The sequence below is a fragment of the Theropithecus gelada genome, chromosome 5, assembly GCF_003255815.1.
Source record: "Theropithecus gelada isolate Dixy chromosome 5, Tgel_1.0, whole genome shotgun sequence".
NCBI classification, from domain to species: domain Eukaryota; kingdom Metazoa; phylum Chordata; class Mammalia; order Primates; family Cercopithecidae; genus Theropithecus; species Theropithecus gelada.
Window position 1 is genome coordinate 133397412 of NC_037672.1, and position 19727 is coordinate 133417138.

Consider the following 19727-nt stretch of genomic DNA (forward strand, 5'->3'; position numbering starts at 1 on the left):
CTTGTGCCAGTTTTCAAAGGAAATGCTTCCAGCTTTTGCCCATTCAATATGATATTAGCTGTGGATATTTCATAAATAGCTCTTATTATTTTGAGGTATGCCCCAGCAATACCTAATGTATTGAGAGTTTTTAGCATGAAGGGCTGTTGAATTTTGTCAAAGACCTTTTCTGCATCTATTCAGATAATCATGTGTTTTTTGTCTTTGGTTCTGTTTATATGCTGGATTACATTTATTGATTTGTGTATGTTGAATCAGCATTGCATCCTAGGGAAGAAGACCACTTGATCATGGTGGATAAGTTTTGTGACGTGCTGCTGGATCCGGTTTGCCAGTATTTTATTGAGGATTTTTGCATCAATGTTCATCAGGGATATTGGCCTAAAATTCTCTTTTTTTCCCCAATGTTTTATTGAGGATTTTTGCATCGATGTTCATCAGGGATATTGGCCAAAAATTCTCCTTTTTTCTGTGTGTGTCTCTGCCAGGCTTTAGTATCAGGATGATGTTGGCCTCATAAAATGAGTTAGGGAGGATTCCCTCTTTTTTTATTGATTGGAATAGTTTCAGAAGGAATGGTACCAGCTCCTCCTTGTACCTCTGGTAGAAATTCGGCTGTGACTCCGTCTTTCCCTGGCCTTTTTTTTTTGGTTGGTAGGCTATTAATTATTGCCTCAATTTCAGAGCCTGCTATTGGTCTATTCAGGGATTCAACTTCTACCTGGTTCAGTATTGAGAGGGTGTATGTGTCCAGGAATTTATCTATTTCTTCTAGATTTTCTACTTCATTTCCCTAGTGGTGTTTATAGTATTTTCTGATGGTAATTTGTATTTCTGTGGGATCAGTGGTGATATCCACTTTATCATTTTTTATTGCATCTATTTGATTCTCCTCTCTTTTCTTATTTGTTAGTCTTGCTAGTGGTCTATCAATTTTGTTGATCTTTTCAAAAAACCAGCTCCTGGATTCATTGATTTTTTGAAGGTTTTTTGGGTCTCTATCTCCTTCAGTTCTGCTCTGATCTTAGTTATTTCTTGCCTTCTGCTAGCTTTTCAATGTGTTTGCTCTTGTTTCTCTAGTTCTTTTAATTGTGACGTTAGGGTGTCAAGTTTAGATCTTTCCCGCTTTCTCTTGTGGGCATTTAGTGCTCTAAATTTCCCTCTACACACTGCTTTAAATGTGTCCCAGAGATTCTGGTATGTTGTATCTTTGTTCTCATTGGTTTCAAAGAACATCTTTATTTCTGCCTTCATTTCGTTACATACCCAGTAGTCATTCAGAAGCAGGTTGTTCAGTTTCCATGTAGTTGAGCAGTTTTGAGTGAGTTTCTTAATCCTGAGTTCAGGTTTGATAGAACTGTGGTCTGAGAGATGGTTTGTTATAATTTCTGTTTTTTACATTTGCTGAGGAGTGCTTTACTTCCAATTATGTGGTCCATTTTGGAATAAGTGTGGATGTGGTGCTGAGAAGAATGTATATTCTGTTGATTTGGGGTGGAGAGTTCTGTAGATGCCTATTAGGTCCGCTTGGTGCAGAGCTGAATTCAATTCCTGGATATCTTTGTTAACTTTCTTTCTCGTTGATCTGTCCAATGTTGACAGTGGGGTGTTAAAGTTTCCCATTATTATTGTGCGGGAGTCTAAGTCTCTTTGTAGGTCTCTAAGGACTTGCTTTATGAATCTGGGTGCTCCTGTATTGGGTACATATATATTTAGGATAGTTAGCTCTTCTTGTTGAATTGATCGCTTTACCGTTATGTAATGGCCTTCTTTGTCCATTTTGATCTTTGTTGGTTTAAAGTCTGTTTTATCAGAGACTAGCATTGCAGCCCCTGCCTTTTTTTATTTTCCATTTGCTTGGTAGATCTTCCTCCATCCCTTTATTTTGAGCCTATGTGTATCTCTGCACATGAGATGGGTCTCTTGAATACAGCACACTGATGGGTCTTGACTCTCTAGTCTGTGTCTTTTAATTGGAGAATTTAGCTCATTTACATTTAAGGTTAATATTGTTATATGTGAATTTGATCCTGTCAGTATGATGTTAGGTGATTATTTTGCTAGTTAGTTGATGCAGTTTCTTCCTAGCATTGATGGTCTTTATAATTTGGCATGTTTTTGCAGTGGCTGGTACCAGTTGTTCCTTTCCATGTTTAATGCTACCTTCAAGAGGTCTTGTAGGGCAGGCCTGGTGGTGACAAAATCTCTCAGTATTTGCTTGTTTGTAAAGGATTTTATTTCTCCTTCAATTATGAAGCTTACTTTGGCTAGATATGAAATTCTGTGTTGAAAATTCTTTTCTTTAAGAATGTTGAATATTGGCCGCCACTCTCTTCTTGCTTATAGAGTTTCTGCCGAGAGATCCCCTGTTAGTCTGATGAGCTTCCCTTTGTTGGTAACCTGACCTTTCTCTCTGGCTGCCCTTAACCTTTTTTTCCTTCATTTCAACATCACTGAATCTGACAATTATGTGTCTTGGAGTTTCTCTTCTTGAGGAATATCTTTGTGGTGTTCTCTGTATTTCCTGAATTTGAATGTTGGCCTGCCTTGCTAGGTTGGGGAAGTTCTCCCAGATAATATCCTGCAGAGTGTTTTCCAACTTGCTTCCATTATCCCTGTCACGTTCAGGTACAACAATCAGACATAGATGTGTTCTTTTCACATAGTCCCATATTTCTTGGAGGCTTTGTTCGTTTCTTTTTACTCTTTTTTCTCTAAATTTATTTTCTTGCTTCATTCCATTCATTTGATCTTCAATCACTGATACCCTTTCTTCCAGTTGATCGAATCGGCTATTGAAGCTTGTGCATTTGTCACATAGTTCTTGTGCCATGGTTTTCACCTCCATCAGGTCATTTAAGGACTTCTCTACACTGGTTATTCTATGTAGCCATTTGTCTAATGTTTTCTTCAAGGTTTTTAGCTTCTTCACCATGGGTTCGAACTTCCTCCTTTAGCTTGGAGAAGTTTGATCATCTGAAGCCTTCTTCTTTCAACTCATCAAAGTCATTCTCCATCCAGCTTTGTTCCCTTGCTGGCAAGGAGCTGCGTTCCTTTGGAGGGGGAGAGACGTTCTGATTTTTATAATTTTCAGCTTTTCTGCTCCGCTTTTTTCCTATCTTTGTGGTTTTATCTACCTTTGGTCTTTGATGATGGTGATGTACAGATGAGGTTTTGGTGTGGATGTCCTTTCTGTTTGTTAATTTTCCTTCTAACAGTCAGGACCCTCAGCTGCAGGTCTTCTGGAGTTTGCTGGAGGTCCACTCCAGACCCTGTTTGCCTGGGTATCAGCAGTGGAGGCTGCAGAACAGTGAATGTTGCTGAACAGCCAATGGTGCTGCCTGATCTTTCCTCTGGAAGCTTTGTCTCAGAGGGGTACCCGGCTGTGTGAGGTGTCAGTCAGTCTGCCCCTACTGGGGGGTGCCTCCCAGTTAGGCTACTCGGGGGTCAGGGACCCACTTGGGGAGGCAGTCTGTTGGTTCTCAGATCTCAAACTCTGCTGAGAGAACCACTGTTCTCTTCAAAGCTGTCAGACAGGGACATCTGCAGAGGTTTCTGCTGCCTTTGGTTCGGCTATGCCCTGCCCCCAGAGATGGAGTCTACAGAGGCAGACATGCCTCCTTGAGCTGTGTGGGGCTCCACCCAGTTTGAGCTTCCAGGCCACTTTGTTTACCTACTCAAGCCTCAGCAATGGCGGGCACCCCTCCCCCAGCCTCCCTGCTGCCTTGCAGTTGGATCTCAGACTGCTGTGTTGTCAATGAGCGAGGCTCCGTGGGCGTGGGACCCTTGGAGCCTGGTGCTGAACATAATCTCCTGGTGTGCTGTTTGCTAAGACCATTGGTAAAGCATGGTATTAGGGTGGGAGTGACCTGATTTTCCAGGTGTCATCTGTCATAGCTTCCCTTGGCTAGGAAAGGGGATTTCCTGATCCCTTGTGCTTCCCAGGTGAAGTGATGCCTCGCCCTGCTTTGGCTCTCACTGGGTGGGCTGCACCCACTGTCCTGCCCCCACTGTCTGACAAGTTCCAGTGAGATGAACCTGATACTTCAGTTGTAAACACAGAAATCACCTGTCTTCTGCGTCGCTCATGCTGTGAGCTGTAGACTGGAGCTGTTCCTATTCAGCCATCTTGGAATCCATTATTATTTTTAATTATTATTACACATAGAGCATTTAAATAATGTTTTCTTCAAAATCATCATAATTGTCCTTGTATTTGCTTTTATTTTTAAAATGATGAACAGGGATCAGAAATGGCAGGAATCAAAAACTGATGGAAGAGAGGGAATGTATTTTTAGGTGGTTTAGTTTTGTTAAATCAATCATGCTCTTAAAAAATTACAAAAGTGAAACCATATTAATCTAGAATAGTAAATTTCAATTAGCATTGTAAAACAACTTGAGAACAAAGAAAATTATTTCTATGATAAATGTTTTGAGTTCCCTTTAATACTTCAGGTATGTTGCCATTCAACATAGCATATGAATTATTTTCTTCCAATGTTTTTAATGTTGTTTTCACCCAAAGAGTCTTGATGAATACAACAGCTCATTGTGATTTTTTATAAATCCCTATCCTTCTTCTCAGAAGACACCTGTGACCTTCCTCTAGGATTCACTGACCTCGGGAATTCATAATTTCCTAAACTGTGTCTCGCTACTCACCTGAGCATAAGAGACTAGATCTGGAAAATATAAATAAAATATAATACCAATCTTAAAATGCTACCATCTTAAAATGAGTTCTCATATTTTTTATTAAGAATCACTAAAATATTATATTATCTATATATACATTATCCTAGTTTATATATATTTATCCATTATGGACTGTAATAGCCTTCTTGCCCTAATCTAAATCATTATTTTTTTTGTTTACAATGTATATGACATTTAATATTCTAGCTACTACTTAATATTTACTATAATTTCATTAAGAAATACAAATTTTTAGTTCTTATATTAAGTCAGATTTAATGTTTTTAATGTTTTAATGCTTTTTCCTCTTTGAAATGTTATTTCATCATTTGGTAGTTTTTCTAATACCACTTTTGTTATTCTAACATAATATTTTTTTAATCTTACCTTTTGTGTAAGAGTTTAAGTATACTGAGTATAAGAAAAACATGCCTGAAGAAGAATTATCTCTGTAGTACACAGGATATTGTCTAATATACAGCAGGTCCTCATTTTATAGTTGATAAATGAAATTATTCAAAAACAACCCCTTAGGGATATATCTCTATAATTATTTTTCTATAATCATGTTTTCACAGCTAAATTTTGCCACCACTTACATTTTGGCTCTTCAAATAGAATTACTAGTAAAATCCCTATGTATCTGGACATCACTCTATCTTAGAAGTGGATATGCCAGGATTCCAGTACAGGTTGAAAATAAGACTTCTGGGCTTTTAAATAGTTGAGTTTATTTTATCAGACTGGGAAATTAGTGAGTCTTTTTAATCTGAGATTCATTTTGTACTTTTAAAATTATTTTAATTATTGCAAAGTATCCAGGCACAATATGGCAGTCATTTATAAATAAATAAATAAATAAATTAAATTAAATTAAATACAAGATCATTATCATTATTTGTAATGTGCTAATTATACAGAGCTTTATTCAGGCCAAATTTGATCACTGTGATTTTTCATTGCTATTTTCCTGGTTTTAAAAGCCAGGCACTATTACAACCAATTTTTTTTAACCTTATGAGTGGCTCCTTTTATTTTGTCCCTTTTCTCTGTTACATGGAAAGAAACAAAATTACACTGTGAACAAAGTCCTTTTTTTTTTCTTTTATTTTGAGATAATTAGGAGGTCTCCTTGTTTGTCTTTGAATATAAAATGTATAATTCAAAATATTTATGTGAAAAGTGAATGTCTGGTATTACGACATCTGATTTTGCATGCTAAAAGACAGTTTGTGTGTAGTATTATTTTGTCTGTGTGTGTGTCTATGTGTGTATGTGTGTATATATATATACACACACACATATACACAAACATACCTATAGTCGTGTTAAGTATAAGGAATACAATTATAAGAACATCAAAAGTTTAAAAGAAGGAGAAAAATATAGAGTCTTAAAGATGGAAGTAACTAACTAGATGAGTGAGCCTAGGGTAAACAAATGGCTTTGCAATGGATTATTTTGGAAGATCCAACAAGAATTAATAGTAGAAACTTAAGTCTTCAAGGTGTATTCACTATGAGTTTATACAAACGTTATATGATAGCCTCAAAAATGTTTCACCTTTATAAAATGAACTAATATAAATAATTGTTACCCATTAGCACTTAATATGTAACAGTTTTGACATTTGTTGATATACATGTACATTGATCCCTTGGTATCTGCAGGGAGTTGATTCGAGGATCCACCCATGGATACCAAAATCCACTGATGCTACAGTCCCATATATAAAATGGAATCATGTTTACATATAACCCATGCACATCCTCCTGTATACAGTGGGCCCTCTATCCATGTGTTACTTATCTGTGAATTCAATCAGTTACTGATCAAAAATATTTGGAAGAATTTCATTTGTACTGAATATGTACAGAGTGTTTTTCTTGCCAGGTTTCTCTAAATAATACAGTATAACAACTATTTACATATCATTTACATTATGTTAGGTATTATAAGTAATATAAAGATGATTTAAAATGCACAAGAGGGTGTGCATAGGTTATATGCATACACTATACCATTTTAAATAAGACTTGGGTATCCACGAATTTTGGTATCTCAGGGAGGACCTGGAAACCATCTCTCACAGATACTGATGGACAGACTTCTCTACTTTAAATTGTCTCTAGATTACTTATACTACCTACTAAAACGTAAATGGTATGTAAATAGTAGTTATACTATATTTGTATTTTTATTGCAATTTTTGTTTTATTTTCAATCTGATGGTGGTTGAATCCATAAATGTGGAATCCGTGGGTATAAAGGGTGTACTGCACTGTCATCGAAATCTCACAAAAACCCTGTGGGTAGGCATTAGTATCATAGTTAGAGGAAAGAAAGCAGGAATACCTACAGTTTAATGCAGATTTTCAAGGTAACTCTGAGCTTGTCAGAGTCTAGGTTTGATCACACCTACCTGACTTACAAAACCTTATCTCTTTCTATGAAGTTACATAAATAGAGAAAAATACAGATTTTAGGGCTGAAAGTTTAAATATCAATTCTGTTTAATAATGTCTGGCTAACACCAGTGAGAAAAAAGTTAGGATTAGTTCATAGAACTTTGAGTACAAAATTAATGAGTGACCCTTGCTTTTTAAAGCACATCTGTACCTAAGTCTTACAACATGAGTGCTATAAGATGTTACCAGAGACTAAATATAGATAACCAACTAGTAATAACAAAAGAGCAACCTGATAGTCCAAATATATTTAGAATGTTTTCAAGGACACACAGTAATAGTTCACACTACTCTCAAAATAATGCCTCTTGAACCAAATGGAAAGAAGGCTTTTTATCCATAGGAAACAATACTATCAGTGAAAAGTACAGCATAGATAATTTTGAAAGGCAAATATTCCAAAAAAGTATTTTTCCAGTTATTTATTCTAGCATTTATTCAGCAGCCCAATTATCCCTCCTGTGTGTATAGTACAATTTTAAAAAGGTTTAAGACAGAACCTTTTTTTTTTTTTTTTTTTACTGTTTATTCTTACTTGTAGGGGTTATTGGCATTTAATTTATTAAAATCTTAAAGAGTTTTTCTTCTAAATGTGTGGGTAGTGTTTATAACTAAAAAAAAAAAAAGATAACAAAAAAAGTGAATGATAAATTTGACTGTATTTAAGTACTGTTATATTGCTTAAATAAAATCTGTATTAAGTACAGATGTTGATCTGTTTTTGAAAGATAAGGCCTACTAGTGTTCATTAGCCAATGATAACTGCAAACATGTATACGTATATGCATCTCTACTTTGCAATCAATTTTTTTTTGGAGAGGGGGGTCTAAAGTAGATGGGTGGGTCAATGAGAAATAAGCTTCCATTTTTGACTATAGACATCAAACCCTTGACAGAGATGGGTGTTAAAACATGTACTAGGTTAGCCCTACTCCAGGGATCCAGGCCATCAGACTGCAGTGCATAGTGAGGCCCGCCGAAACACCCGCTGCTACCAGTTTTAGGTGCTAAGCACTATTATTGAATGTACCTTTTGGATATTGTCCTCGAGGGGGAATAAGGATGGAATGGGGAACTGTTTTGCAATACTTTGAATATCCTGGAACTATTGACTAATGTGGTTCAATACATGGGATTTATTTTCTCTACCTAAAATTTTAGAGAACTTTAATTGTAACAGAACTTTGCTGATAAAGAAGATTAAGAATACTTTGTCTAGTACGTGTATTCAATGGTATTTATTGAGTACTGCTATGTGCTCGTTGCTGAGAATGCAGTTGTCAAAAAAGACAAATGTTTGCCCTTGTCAAGCTTACAGTCAAGATGTGGAGACAAACAAGCTAGGTATATGCATATATATATGAATGCAGATTTTGAAACAGATGTGTAAGAAATGTGTTAAGGAAAAGAACAGCATTCTATAAGAAAGAATACCAGAAGTTATATTTAAACAGGGGTCTAAGACGTCTGGATTTAAATTCCTTAAATACTGTTATGACTGCTGAATGAAGAGGACTCCTAAGGAGGCAAGGCTGACAGTGGGAACAAACCACAGAACTAATTTAGAAGTTTAGGCAAGGGATGAGCATCATTTGAATTTGTGTAGCCACAGACAATGAAAGTAGAGAGAAGTGGATGAATAAGCTATTACCAATGTTGTGCCAAAGAGGCCAAACAATGAATTTAACGACAAGGGCTGAATTTTTATCTTACACTTTATACAATACTAAGTAAACACCAAAAGCCTGTGTACCTAGAGCCACTTAAAGTCATGTGAATGTTCTATATCACTACATAGAATAAGCTATACTCTGTCTTGACTACAGTTTGACTAAGGATCACTTAGAAAATTTTTTCCAGTTTTATAAAAATATAATTGATAAATAAAAATTGTATATCATTAGAGTGTAAAACACAATGTCTTCATATATTTATGCACTGTAAAATTATTACCATGATCAAGCTAATTGACACACCCATTACATGACGTTATAATCATTGTGTGTGTACATGTGTTACTGTGGCGAGTACATGAGATCTACTCTCACCAAACTTTAAATACACAATTAAAGCTGCATCCCCAGGGTTAGATATAAACTCTTAATAATTTATTAGTGATATACAAACCCTACCTCTCTAAACAAATCTCTTTTTAAAATCTATCCTTTCCACTTAACATTTAGCAAATATGTATTAAGCACCCCCAAAATTATCAAACGCTATGCTAAATGCTAGAAACCAATGATGGCAGAATGCATCCAAACTTTATCTTCATGTATCTTTCTCAGCTTAATAATAAAAACAGAGAAATATACAATAAAATAAATGTAATGTGCCTTGTTATTACTTAATCTGTAATACTTGGTGAAGTAACATACTTTAGGATGATACAGGAAAGATGACGGGAGACTAGGCATGCAGAAGGTATGGCTAGTGCTGGGCATAGTGGCTCATGCCTATAATCCCAGCACTTTGGGATGCCGAGAAGGGTGGAACACTAGAAGTCAGGAGTTTGAGACTAGCCTGGCCAACATCGTGAAACCCCGTCTCTACTAAAAATACAAAAATTAGCTGGGCGTGGTGGCTGTAATTCCAGCTACTGGGAGGCTGAGGCAGGAGAATTGCTTGAATCCAGGAGGCAGAGGCTGCAGTGATTCGAGATCTCACCATTGTATCACTCCAGCCTGGGTGACAGGGCAAGACTCCATCTCAAAAGAAAAAAAAAAAAAGAAGAAGGCATGGCAAGAATGTATAAGGTTGAAGGGAAGTGTGAAAACAAAATTGAGTGATAGTTTTCTGTGAAGAGAGAATACAACTAGACGTATTTTAGGTAGACTGATAAACGTCCACTCAAAGATTATTAAAATTGGAAGAATTTCAGTGAAATATACGCCAATATTCAGTGAAAAAACAGGCTAGGGGGCCAGGCTGCAGGCCAAAAGAATTGCAGAGCTGCAGCCCTGACTTGCTGTCCGTGCTGGCATTTATTCAGCACACATTAAATGACAAAGACTTTGAGTCAACACCACTAGAGGGTGTTAACCTGGTCGCCCTCCCCCTGAGAAAGCCATCCTGCCTGCAAATGATCAAAGGTTAGTTTTAGGACCACATGAGTAAACAAGTTATTTAGAGAAACTCTCTTACATTCCTTTGTACCTACTTTAAGTTATTTACTTAAGGTAAGAGGATTAGGCAGCCTTCAGCCAGATCTATTACTGAAGTTAAGCAACCCACCCCCCAGCTTTCCAAGAAGGTTTGTGTCTGTTTCTTATAACTACTTTTAAAATTTTTCCCACCAGTCTGCCTGAACTCCCATAAAAATAGACTTGACTTGCTAGGGAGAAATAACAAGAAGATAATCAATATATATTAAATTAAGTGTGTTTTATAATACCCCCCAGCATATGAAAGGCCAACATCTAGGCAAAATTAGAACCTCACTCGCTACAACACAGTATTCTTTTCAGTATACATGCTGTAGTCTGAATGCATTCCCCCCAAAATTCATATGTTGAAATACTAATTCCCAAGGTAATGGTATTAGGAAGTGAGAAGTTTGAAGGTTATTAGCTGATAGGATTAGTATCGTTATAAAAGAGGCCTGAGAAATCTTTTTCCTTTCCACGATGTGAAGTTACAGTGAGAAGACAACAGTCTATCAGGAAGCTGACCATCAGCAGATACCAAATTTGCCTGATCTTGGACTAACTAGCTTACAGAACTGAAAGAAATAAGTTTCTGTTGCTTAAAAGCTACCCAGTATATATTATTTTGTAACAGCAGCCCAAATAGACTAAAAATCTAACCCTGACCCTACCAAGTGCTAACTGGCTATGTTTCAATGCACAAGTCAGAAAATAGGTTTCCTTCATATAGAAAATGGTAATTAGCAACAGATATGGTATTTATAAGAAGTTAATACAAAAGAGGAAAAATACCAAAAAATTAAGGGTAAAATTAACTGCAATGAAAACTGAAGATGAATGCTAAATTGCAGTTTTGAGTACTGGACTAATTATGCAAATTATAATGAGCAGTTCACAAAAGCCAAATATATTCAACTACAAAAATAAATTCAATAGTAAATAGGTCAATATTATTAATGTATCATGTTTCCAAGTTCATGAAGTGACAAGGGTAAAAAGTTGAGGCTAAATCATATTAAATTCTACATATTCATAAAGGAATTTCAAAACATAAAATTGTTTCTTCACTGAATAAAGGAATTTCAAAACATAAAATTGTTTCTTTACTGAGTACAGTGAAAGCACTAAAAGGTCAATATATTAACTCATTAATTTACTAAAACAGAGTTGGAGATTGAGCACATAAAATCTTTAAAATATGTAATGACAAACAAATTATTGACAAACAAATAATCAAACTTAGTTTCTAATTTCCTCTCCTGAATATATGAAAACTAGGGTTTCACAGGCAAGTGCAGGACAAAACAGAGTTGCAGAAAGGAAATTATCTAGGAAGCATGGAAAAGTTTGTATAGAACATCTTGAGTGGAGAGAAAAAATAATCTAAAATTAATACCATTAGGTAGAGCCAACAAATTCAAATCTTGCTGGAGGAAACTCCAAAGCAATGACATGCTTGAAATTCAATATGTGGCAAACATCCATATTTCATTTAAAAATCTTTTGCAGTACAAGTAGGTGTTAGAAAGAATAAAAATGATTGTGCTATGGACTGAATGTTTGTGTCTCCCTAAAATTCATATGCTGAAACGCTGATCTCCAATGTGATAATATTTAAAAGTGGGTAGTTAAATTTAGATTAGGTCATGATGTGGGGCCCTAATTATGGGATTAATGCCTTTATGAAAAGAGGAAGTTGTGCAAGATGTCTCTACACATACCATCTGAAGTTACAAAGAGGAGGCAGCCCTCTGTAAATGATAGGCAGGCTTTCACTAGATACAAGACACGCATGCATCTTGATCTTGGCCCTAGTCTCCAGAACTATGAGAAATAAGTATTTATTGCTTAACTCATCCTGTCTGTGATATTCCAACTTACTAAGACAGATTGTAAGATATATTTTTTGACCTTAGAAGCGCTAAGTTTCGAGAAGAAACGTATATTTACAGTAAGTAACTTTTTTTATTATTATTATACTTTAAGTTCTAGGGTACATGTGCATAACGTGCAGGTTTGTTACATATGTATACTTGTGCCATGTTGGTGTGCAAGTAACTTTGAAGAGAGAAGACTGGGTAGCATCAATGGATTGAATGTGGAATCACTTAGTCTCACCTTCAGCCTTCACATGTGCTTGCATCTATTCTGAAGAGGTTAATTATTATCCTATGCCTAAAGTTTCACTCTTCTATTCATAAAGAAGACTTCTTGATTGCAGTCAGCATCTGGCCTAGCATTCTGCTTTTAATTCATTGTTGGGGCATTTATTACATGATATTGATATGGATGAGGTCAAAGTTATAATCCAAAGTAATAGTTTTCTTAATCTATTAATAGTTCTGATGTATGAGCCAAAGTAAAATGCTATGAAGTGTGTTTTTAGGTTCATTATGTACTTGAAAACAATTAAAATGTGCCAATGTAATTGTAACGACATGGCAAAAATTAGTTAATATTTTTCAACTCTAGATTGATATTTTATTTAGCAACAGATATGGTATTTATAAGAAGTTAATACAAAAGAGGAAAACTCTAGATTCAAATTCATATCAAGCTGATAGAAATAAAATTTTTTTGTTGCCAAGACAATAGATAAAAATAAGTCTTAAATAGTAGTTAATAAAATTTGGTGTTAATTTATAATTAATTCACAGTATAATTAGTTTTCTCAAAGAGGCCATAGTCTCATTACAAATTTGACTTTACATTAATTTCATTAAAATGTAAAAGTTTTTACATTTCATTTTTTTTTTGAGGTGGAAAATTATCTTTATACTCTGGAACTCCATGAAATAATACTATAATATAAATTGTGAGAATTCTCTATGCAAATTAAATGTTCACTGTAAATAATACACTAAGGTGTCACTACACAATAACTCCAAATTTTATGCATAATTAATCATTCAGAAAGGAAGTTGTGTAATGTAATGTAAAAGTAGTTCATAATATCCACAATGTAGGCTAAATTGTATATTTCGTCTCATTTCTTTCTTCTTCCTAGAAAAAAAGAAAAAGTGAGCTCTGGTAGTGGATTTGCAGCTTACTATGTTTCATTTATTGTAAGTAAAATTCAAAATTTGGCAAAATATCTGCACAAGATCTACTGAAGCCATAACACGGAGATATTATTTACAGGAAACAAACAAAACAAACAGAAAATGAATAATTTCATCAAGAGTAAGTTTTGATGAGAAAAAAACCCAAGTAATTGACTTCGCTAAATTAATTGAGGACATTATAAATAATTCACTTTTTTAAAATACTTGTAAATTATTTGAGATGTCAGTGATGAAATATCATTTTTATCACAAAGTTAAGCAATTATTTATCCGTGATTTATTTAGCGACTCCTTTGTTTCCCACTTTTTTAAAATGCCTGATCTGATAGAAGTTGAGTGTGTATTTATTTACTTTTGAGCTGCATACTTTCTTTCACTGATGCATTAATCTATTCCTGTGTGAATAAACTAATCTCTCCATTACTGTCACGTTAGAATTAGAACCTGTGTTTTTTATGTGTTAGACAAGTCCATCTTACTGCCAACTCATGCTTTGTCAATATTGTCTTAGATTCTTGGTTCTTTCAATGTCCACTTCAATTTTTTGTTCAACAAATAGTGCAGGGAAAGAAAGTTATTGTCATTTAGATTTCATTGTTAACTAATTTGTTATCTCATTAAAGTGTCAGGAAAATCCCCAAATGGAAAGTAAATTGCACCAATCTGAAAACAGTTTCTATTCTATTCTAACAAAATTGTCAAGTCAGTTCAAGGGGACAATAATGTGATAATGCCTAAGAGTGCTGGGGTACTGCAGGCACATAAAGACCAATATTTAACACAATAAAGCTTTCTTTGAAGTCAAAGTGTTTCTATTCAGAAGAAACTCTTTGAAGGAAAATACAAGTTGAATTGGACAGGGATATTTAGGGAAGGGAAGAGGATGCTCACTTAAACACAGGGGAAAGAAGGACAGGGATAGAAGGTCGTTCAAAAAATGTGATTTCTTCCCCTATTGCTTTGTGAACCTGAGAGTAAAGATAGATCTAGGGCCATTATTCTTACTGTCTCCTAAAAGTACAAGGAAACTCATTGCTCTTGAGAATGAATATAATAAGCAATAGAAAAGGGTTACAATCAAATCCCCTTAAAATCTTTTAGAGAATTAAGAGATAATAGGAGCAAAATTTGAACCTTACTAATGAGGAAGGTATTCAAGAAAAACATAGCCAAAACATAAAGATGTAAAGTACAATCTAATATTTTAAAAAGAAGTAAAAGTTCTATGAAATATGTAGCAGTTTTGATCAAACAAAATAAATTAGAATATTCTAGAAATGCATAAATTGGTCATTTGCATCATCATAGTCTCAACCCTACCTGAGATACTTCAATCTTTAAATTTGGGGCAATACTAATGAACTAACAAAGGAAATTGAGATGGAGTGGACAAAAATGTGGGAAAACCAGATGAAAGTAATTTCTAGAATCCAAGAAAAGAAAGTGTTCAAAGATAGAAAAGAGATTAACTTAAATTCCATCAAAATATAAGAAAAATGAAGATAATGAAGTAACCAAGGTTTTTAGCAACAGGATTAATGACATTGAGAAGCACAGTTTAGTGGAGTGGTGGACATGAAAATCTAATTAGAATGAATTCAAGAGAGACAAAGAGGAAATAAATTAAGGAGCATGATTACAGGGAAATCTTTCTCGGATATTTTCTACGGAAAATTAAAAAAATAGATGGCCTATGAATAAATGAGATCATAAGGTTTATTTATTTAGGAATGAGATAAAAATAGGAGTATTTATTTATAAGATGGTAAAATTTGTATTCTGAAGGCAATGATTCAATAAAAGAGAAAAATGGTGATGTAAGAGAGTGATATGTAAAAGCCCCTGGAGAAATGTTTTTGAGCAATTATTAAGAATATGACCTTGCGAACAGCTGTTAGGATTGGCCTTAGCCAGGAACATTGACTACTTATACATTTTGAACAGCAGGAAAGGTTAGAGAATTTGGAAATAGAAATGGTTTGATACAGTGATGCAAATTAATCTAAACTATCCTCTGACTTTCTTTTATTTTCTCTATGAAGTAGCAAGTGAAGATGGGAGTTGGGAGTGTGAATTGCAGAGGAAGTGTCAAAGGAAAAAGAGAAACGATAGAGGACAAATATGAAATAATTGCTTGGACCTCTAGAAGAATAGAGAAGCTTAAGGCTGTCTAGGATATGTAGCCATAGATCAACTCTTTCAGGAATGTCTTGGAAAACTTATTTTAACCCCAAAATGCCACATTTCAGAGAGAGGGATGGATCCCTCTAAGGCATTACTGTCAGATAGAAATAAAACAAGACTATATCTACATCTATTTCCACTTTTGGAAAATCCTCCTTTTCCCAATAAATGCCAACATCTGCCAAGATCCAGCTAAATTATGTTAAATTCTCAGGCAGAATTAGGTTCTCTTCCGAATCAGTCTCATATTACTTTGCAGTGATTTCAAAATTGATATTTATTACATCAAATAAAAACATTTAAAGTGGTTAACCAACTTGATTCTTCTCTCTAACTCACAAAATCTTTATAGTAAGAGTTCAGTATATTCATTCTTTATATCCAGACCCCAGTACAATGCCTGGCACATAGCAGGCATACATCAAATACTGTTGAATAAACTAATGAAGAATGGAATGTGTTTATTTCACTTAGAATATATGAAAGCTGGGATGTTAAATGACCTTTGGAAGTTCCTGGTAGCCATAAGATTTTGCATTTATATTTTGTAGACTAATATTCAGAGTAGATTTCAAACTGTTTTTGAAATGGGTTGATAGCTCATTTTGTGGGTTGTTTTGAATATTGCTCCAGCAGGCAGAATACATTAGCATTAATCTTAGAAAGGAAGTGGCAGCATATCTATTTCTATAATTCCAATGCAAGTAATCAGTTTGTTGGGGGAAATAACAAGCTAAGACTTCAAACAAACTTAACTTGAACTGCCTAACCTTTTGTTTAGTTGAAAAATTTCCTAGAAAAAGATTTGTTGCTTCCTGCTTAGGGATTTTGCTCTGAAAAAGAAATACTTTGCTAATTCTTGCATTTACTAGTGTGCATTATCTATCTCAAGGCCAAATTCAGAAGCAAATTTCCTCAATACAGAGAGAGAGGAGGAGAAGCATTTTATTTTCTTTATGCAACTGAGGTGCTTTCCATTTGCAAAATAAGATACTTTTGTCTGCTAGTCATTTATTGTTTATACATTTTTGATGACCCCTGCTGGGATCTAAAATTTTTACCCACACATATTTAATTCATTTTCTTCAGAAAACCACTATAACTTTATTCTCCAGAGGACTGGACCACAGTCAGTTCCTGTAGAAAGCCTATTTGTATTACTCCTTTACTCTGATGCAAGTGTAAAAAACAGTGATGTATACTCTTAACCCACGGGCAAAATATGTTTAGCATGTACCATTTGATTTATACCAGGTCCTGACTGAGAAATCTATTCACTAGTATACCACGTATTCATCTATATCTTTGCTCAAATTTTCAATAACAAAAATATTTTTATTATTTTCAATATGATATTGAAAATATCTATGTCTACCTGTGTACATAGACATACATACTGTATATGTATGTCTACCTGTTCAAAGGGTCATACTCCTAAACAGGGGGTACATAATTCTCTATTGTAATTATTATTAAGTTCATTACATATAGTATAAAAGGGAGTGCTTATAAAAACAATCCAGTGATAATTATTCTGTGAAAGAGAATATATTAATCATTTCAATATATCTACTTAGAAACATAAAAGTAATTTAAATGTATCATTTCTAATACTTAATTGCTTTTGTAATAGAAATGTAGCACAAAGCCAAAAATAACACACACATGCTTACTTGGAGATATGTTTATCTGTATTCTTAGATATTCATTACCATACACATAAGAGGTGTATCTCCACTTTAAGAAGGCAGAGTTAGGGGTTGTCAGTAGTTAATAGGATTTTTGTTAGTTTCTCTTAAAGATTATCCATTAGTCTCATATAATTTTCCTGTACAATATTAATATACAGAACTTTAGATTCATTGAAACTAACAAATAAAACCTTATTGGAATAGTCATAAGGGTAATGCTATCTTTAGAAAGAACAAATAATTTGGCCGGGCGCGGTGGCTCAAGCCTGTAATCCCAGCACTTTGGGAGGCCGAGACGGGCGGATCACGAGGTCAGGAGATCGAGACCATCCTGGCTAACACGGTGAAACCCCGTCTCTACTAAAAAATACAAAAAACTAGCCGGGCGAGGTGGCGGGCGCCTGCAGTCCCAGCTACTCGGGAGGCTGAGGCCGGAGAATGGCGTAAACCCAGGAGGCGGAGCTTGCAGTGAGCTGAGATCCGGCCACTGCACTCCAGCCTGGGCGACAGAGCGAGACTCCGTCTCAAAAAAAAAAAAAAAAAAGAAAAGAAAGAACAAATAATTTGTGGAAGGTGTATCTGGGAAACACATGATACAGATATCTAACAGTTTTTTAAAAATTATCCTGTTTGCTATTTTTTAATTTTAATTTTAATTTTTTATAATACTTTAAGTTCTGGAGTACATATGTAAAACGTGCAGTTTTGTTACATAGGTATACACGTGTCATGGTGGTTTGCTACAACCATTAACCCATCACCTAAGGTATTAGGTATTTATCTTAGCGCTATCCATCCCCTAGACCCCCCACCCCCCGACAGACCCTGGTGTGCAATGTTCTGCTCCCTGTGTCCATGCGTCCTCATTGTTCAACTCCCACTTATGAGTGAGAACATCCAGTGCTTTGTTTTCTATTCTTGTGTTAGTTTGCTGAGAATGATGGTTTCCAGCTTCGTTCTTGTCCCTGCAAAAGACATGAATTCATCCTTTTTAATGGCTGCATAGTATTCCATCGTGTATATGTGTCACATTCTATTTATCCAGTCTTTCATTGATGGACATTTGGGTTGGTTCCAAGTCTTTGTTATTGCAAACAGTTCCACAATAAATATACATGTGCATGTCTCTTTATACTAGAATGACTTATAATCCTTGGGGTATATACCCAGTAATGGAATTGCTGGGTCAAATGCTATTTCTAGATCCTTAAGGAATTGTCACACTGTCTTCCACAATGGTTGAACTAATTTACACTCCCACCAACAGTGTAAAAGCATTACTATTTCTCCACATCCTCTCCAGCATCTGTTGTTTCCTGACTTTTTAATGATTGCCACTCTATCTGGCATGAGATGGTATCTCATTGTGGTTTTGATTTGCATTTCTCTAATGACCAGTAATGATGAGTATTTTTTCATATGTTCGTTGGCTACATAAATGTCTTCTTTCAACAAGTGTCTATTTATATCCTTTGCCTACTTTTTGATGGGGTTGTTTTTTTCTTGTAAATTTGTTTACATTCTTTGTAGATTCTGGATATTAGCCCTTTGTCAGATGGATACATTGCAAAAATGTTCTCCCAGTTGCCTCTTCACTCTGATGATAATTTCTTTTGCTGTGCAGAAGCTCTTTAGTTTAATTAGATCCCATTTGTCAATTTTAGCTTTCATTGCATCTGCTTTTGGTATTTTATACATGAAGTCTTTGCCCATGCCTATATTAAGAATGGTATTACCTAGGTTTTCTTCTAGAATTTTTATGATTTTAGGTCTTACATTTAAGTCTTTAATCCATCTTGAGTTAATTTTTGTATAAGGGGTAAGGAAGGGGTCCAGTTTCAGTTTTCTGCATATGGCTAGCCAGTTTTCCCAACACCACTTCTTAAATAGGGAATCCTTTCCCCAATGTTTGTTTGTGCCAGGTTTGTCAAAGGTCAGATGGTTGTAGATGTGTGGTGTTATTTCTAAGGCCTCTGTTCTGTTTCATTGGTCTATATATCTTTTCTGGTACCAGTACCATACTGTTTTGGTTACTGTCACCTTGTAGTATAGTTTCAAGTCAGGTAGTGTGATGTCTCCAGCTTTATTCTTTTTGCTTAGGATTGACTTGGCTATGCAGGCTTTTTTTGGTTCTATATGCAGTTTAAAGTAGTTTTTCCAAATTCTATGAAGAAAGTCAATGGTAGCTTGATGGGGATATGTCCTGCTCATTATAACTACACTTCATAAATTCAAACAATTGTTTAAGAATGCCTCTAGCAGACAGACAAAATGGGCTCCCCGTGGCTAGCTAAGGCTCTCAAAGTTAAACAGAATAAGGTGGACACTGGTGAAGGAGAAGTCACCTACTGCATGTTCTTGGAAAGATGTAAAAGTGTCACAGGACCTCTCATTCTACAATCAAGCCAAACTGGTTAATGTGGTTGGAAATTTCCCAAGTGACCACCAACAGACCACCTGGCACCAACTGAATGA